Below are 5,492 nucleotides of genomic sequence, written 5' to 3' on the forward strand. Positions count from 1 at the left end.
ATGAAGATGAAGATGAAGATGAAGATGAAGATGAGTATGAAGATGAAGATGAAGATGAAGATGAACATGAACATGAACATGAACATGAACATGAACTTGAACATGAACATGACCATGAACATGAACATGAATATGAAGGTGTAGATAAACATAAACATAAACATTAAAAGCGATAGAGACAAAGATAGAGAGGAAGAAAGTGATAGGGATAAAAAGGAAATACAACTGAAGAATGTGCGATGTTATATTGTGATGTGTTATGCTACATATGTTATGTTATTGAATCTAATGCTATTCTATGTTATGTTATGCTAAGTACTAAGCTAAACTCCCCTCCACTTAACCCATTCCAACAAATTTTATTTCAGCTCAACTCAACTCACATAAACTATCCTTAATTTTAGCGGTTGAATTTCAACCGCTGGGCGAACACTAGTCACACTAAAATTTCATACCTATAAAACCGCTACTTTTCTAACAACTCAGATTAAAAAGTTAGAAATTTTAATGAACATTTGTTGAATTTTCCTAAATTTTGTACAAAGTTTCAAATTTTAATGTATATGGCTTTAGTGATGCAGGCTGCCAAATTAGCTTGTTTTGGTAAAAATGCAACTTCTGTCACATCTAACCAGTTCGAATGCTTGCTTTTCACGTTTCTCTTTCCCTATGAGCCTCTTTCCAAAACCGTCGAGGCCTTTTATATATTTTTTTGACGCGCAAATCAATATGACGAGTATTCACATTTGCTAAATCTGGCAATGCCTCTAATAGATGTCCCAAAACTTTCTCATTTTTTTCCACTTCTGTACCACTCAGGAGGTACCCCAACTCAAACACTTCATTAATTGAAAATGAACTGATCTATGAATTACTTGTTAGTTAATAAAAAAAGTAAGTATTTTTTAAACTGGCTTTTATTTAGTCTGTTCCAATAGCAGTCCGATTTACAGGATTTTGTCAGAACTTACAGGAAGTCGTTCCTATTCACATAAAACCTGTAAGTGGGAACACTTTTGAGAGAGTAACTGAGCAACTGTTCCTAGTCAGAAGTTACAGGATTTAGTCGCGAGTTTTTTTCCTGTAAGTTCATGAAAAGCAGTGTTGCCGTTGTGCGACTGAAGTGTCAAATTGAAACTTTTTGGAGATCGATGCGCCCTGATACCGACTTTGTAAAATTAGGCTTATTTTGTAACTTTTCCAAAAAATCATGCGGCTTTTGCTCCTTTTCTTTGATTTAAAATTCTATATACACATTTCGACAATTCCTTCATAAATTATATTTTTCTTACGTGTTTAAAAATGATTTTAGTATTTACTTTTCAAAGGCACTTAAAAATTACACCTCTGCACAGTGCCGCCTAAGTGGGCAAAAATCGAAAAATTCGTTATCTGCAATGTGAACTTGTTTGGTATTTTTGTAAAGACAAATTATCCACTAAAAAGAATTAAACAGACATTTCTCTAAAAAATTAATTAAATGCCGCCAGGAAGCCACTAAACGCGACAAAATTTTATGCTAAGAATTTTAATAAGCGCATAGCCATGCGTAAGCTCTTCACAGAAAAAAATGTCAAAATTATATTCTTTGAAATAAAATGTTAGTTTGACGTTTCTTGTTTCCATATAGATGGTAGAGAATTACAGGAATTAAAATTTTGGGATAAAATTAAACACAGGGTGTCCCTGCCGTGTTCCAAAAAAACAATTTTTTTAAACAAAATTTCAAAAAATGCAAAATTTTAATGGAATGAATAAAAAGTATATGTAAAAATAGGTTATTTTTTATTATTTTATAAAATATTACAGAATCTTAGCTTTTAAAAGAAGAAATAAAAACTTGCTCATTTTTTGCACTTTCTGAAGTAATGCGTTTTTCGCTAATGCATAAAATAAATTTTTCATTTTTTGTCAGTGCCTTGAGATTTTCAAAAATGAAGTGTCAGATTAAAAATCTTAACCTGTGGACAATAGAAAGTTATTTTTTTTAAAGAGTTGCCACCTGTTAAAAAATTAGATTCAAATTTTTGTATAAGTTAAATGAATTATTAAGCGATGGGTATCAATGGAAATGTGTATTAACTACATGTAGAGAGTTGCCACCTGTTTAAAAAATCAAATACCACTTGAATTAAAGGAATTAGGTAATTGAAATAGATAGGTATCACCATAAGGGAGTCACACGAAAGAGGTTTAAGTAGGTTTTAGCTTAAAAATATTACGAATAGGGTTGCCACCTGTTTGTAAAGTCGAATTTAGTTACAATAAAATAATAGTTACGTCAAACCATAGGATTACGCCATCGTATTTGTTGTTTTAGTACAAATACATACATTGTCAATCAGTGATTTTTTCTGATAACATTCCTTTTAAATTACTGGACTCTTAAATTAACTCAGGAATGTTTTTACTCTCCACCTATTTCTTCCTAAATATGTCAAATTTTTTCATTTGTCTTATACTCATATTTATATACATATTTCAGTTACCTTATTCCCATAATTAAAGTGAATTTGATTTTTTAAACATGTGGCAACCCTTCTACGTGTCATTTAGAGGTAAAGTATTTTCAAAACTAGTTCAATTAATACCCATACTGTAATATCTAATTCATTTAACTTATTAAATAATTTTAATAAAATTTGTAACAGGTGGCAACCCTTTCAAAAATAAAAAACTTTATTGCACATCTACAGGCCAAGCCCTGTCATTTCACACCTCACTTTTGAAAATAGATCGAACTATATGTACATACCTAAGTTAAAGCCACAAGAACCCAAATTTGCAACTTCAAATTTATGCATTTACAGTGAAAGTATGAAAGTTATCCAAAAACCAATTACATTTTTGAATTTAGCGTCCTCAATTTTACTAAGAAGCGAATTTCCATTTAAATCCGTCCATAATTCTATATTTGCCCACATTTCATATGGAAGGGAAGCACTGTGCTCGGGCCAGATTTGAAATGATTTCAACCTTTTTATTATGTCAAACAATTTCCGAACAAATGTCCAGAAGTAGAATGAATTAATGACCCGTTTTTGTAGCTTAGCATTCCTCCAATTTATTTGTGTTAAATTTATTGTTTATTTAATGATGTAAGTACTTTTTTTAACTACAATTTTGTTTTCATACTAAATGCAGAATATGCATATTGCGTCTTTTTAATATCTCCCTCATCAATGGGTTATTATTTTAAGAGAAATAACTATTTTTGACAGAAAATGATGATCTCCATTAATAATTTATTAAAAAAGGGGGCATAGTCACAGATGAAATAAAGCCTACCCTAAGCAGGTTTTTTGGCAGATTTTCCGTTGAAAAAAGCTAAAACTAACGTTAGAGTCGATTTTATTGCGACTATGAATATGCCCTAATAAGTTTCGAAAGGTAAAATAATGAAAGTCTTTACATACATGGTATAAACGATTCGAATGACTTGAAGACACTTTTTTTTCGGCTGTGACACTTTTTTTGCCACTTTCGAAAAATTTTCAGCGGTAACACTGATGAAAAGTGTCAAACGATCAGCTAATTTGCATGTGCAAACAAAAACAAAAACCGGCGAAAGCAAAGAACCTTATATTTGTAAAAAAAATTGAAGTAAACAACGAAATGTTTTAATATGTATAGATTTTAATAATTATTTAGTGATATTTCAGCCAAATCAGTGTTGTACAAATGACATGTAAACAAACCGACTGATGTTTTTACAGGAAATAGAGCTTTTTGCGTTCCCGTGCATCTGTTCTCCTTTTACTCTCACTTGAGGGAGTAAAATTGTAGTTTGACAGTTCCACAGGTTTTAGTCCGAAGTTCAAAGGAACATTAGTTATTGAAAAAACTAAAAAGTTAAATTTACGGCAAAATTTCTTGTGGAGTTTTTTCTTTTCATCTAAGTAATACACGTTATCAATAAGAAGCAAATCGGGCTATAAAGATTTGATTACACAGGTGAAAGTAAATAAAAGATTGTAAAAAATATATTTATCTAGGGGTTCGGCCAGTAGCGGGCGTGAATCAAATAACCGTGCAAAAATGTGCAGCTAAAGTATATATTACTTTAATCTACAGGAAATGGGCTTTTATTAAAAAAAAATTAAATGTGGCGCTGAGTGGCAGGCTTTTTAAAAGTTTATGTTGAAAAAAAAGTAAAAAAAAAATAAATTAATTATGGGTAAAATAGACTTGACTTAGAACCGATATAAATAATACAACTTTTAATAAATATTGATAACACAGGTCAACAACGTTTTGTTCTAGGAAAGTGTAGGGTCATTTTCGAAGTAATTTTTTGCGTAGAATCCGAATCCAGGGTTTAAATTGCTCTATCACGTCAGGATTTTGAGATATCCTAACCTAAAAGTGCAAAAACGCTGTTTTTGCCCATTTTTGAGGTTATGTAGCTACGCAGATTTTGCTCTTCATAAAAAAGTAAACGTGGTATTTTAAAGTATAAGTCTTCCTCTTTTAAATGCCGTTGAGTTTGCTTAAATATCTTTATTTTTCACTGAGATATCGCATTTTGAAGTTTCCATGTTTGTGAATTTTTCGATATTCGATTACATCTTCGTAGCTACATAACCTCAAAAATGGGCAAAAACAGCGTTTTTTGCACTTTTAGGTTAGGATATCTCAAAGTCCTGACGTGATAGAGCAATTTACGGATTCGGTTTCTACGCAAAAAATTACTTCGGAAATGACACTACACTTTTATAGAACATTCCGAACCCATTTTTTTGCAGACCTGTGTAATTATTGTTCTAAATAGGAGCACCTAACTTTGTCTTGAATTTCCATTACAGATTTTCTTGACTGAATTCCGCGTTTTCATAAAATAAATGTAAAAAAAGCTAGAACTATTGAACTACTGAAAACACGATTCACAATGAAAATGTGTTTTGTCAACTTACGAGAGTGAGAAGGTAATCTAAACAGTTTTTTATCGCAAAAAAAACTACACTATAATGAAGTACCATTAATAATGACAAATTGCTTGTCAATCAATCACAGGTTAGACAATGTGCATATTTTTGAGTTTGGACCTCCGGCTGAACCTCTGTGCAATGGGACGTTTAAAACGTTTTTCCGGCCTATTTAATGCGGTCCTCGGGATGGCCATACTTTGCGATCATAGAAAACGTCAAATAAAAAAACGGTCAAGCAAAAATTTTTGAGTTGTATAGCCAAACATTTTTTTTTTTAATTTTTTTTTTTCATAAAAAGTTTAATAACTCGTCCGATTTTTTGAAAATAAACACTCGTTTTTTTTTTTTTGTTATTAAACATAGTTTTAGGGCCGGTTGCTCAAAGCCTAATCAGCCACTAATCTTCGGTTAACATCGCTATAGACGTTTTCGACTCCATGCATATAACACGGTGTCGTAGAAACCTCACCAAAGTTGAAAGAAGGTGAAAAAAGTAAAAAAAAAAATGTGTTTACTGGGTAAATACTAAAGAGCTGCGCAAAACCTTCTAAAAGGCACACTTCA

This window comes from Rhagoletis pomonella, unplaced genomic scaffold (assembly GCF_013731165.1).
Source record: "Rhagoletis pomonella isolate Grant_MI unplaced genomic scaffold, Rhpom_1.0 Rhpom_scaffold_00006, whole genome shotgun sequence".
In the NCBI taxonomy this organism is placed as follows: Eukaryota; Metazoa; Arthropoda; class Insecta; order Diptera; family Tephritidae; genus Rhagoletis; species Rhagoletis pomonella.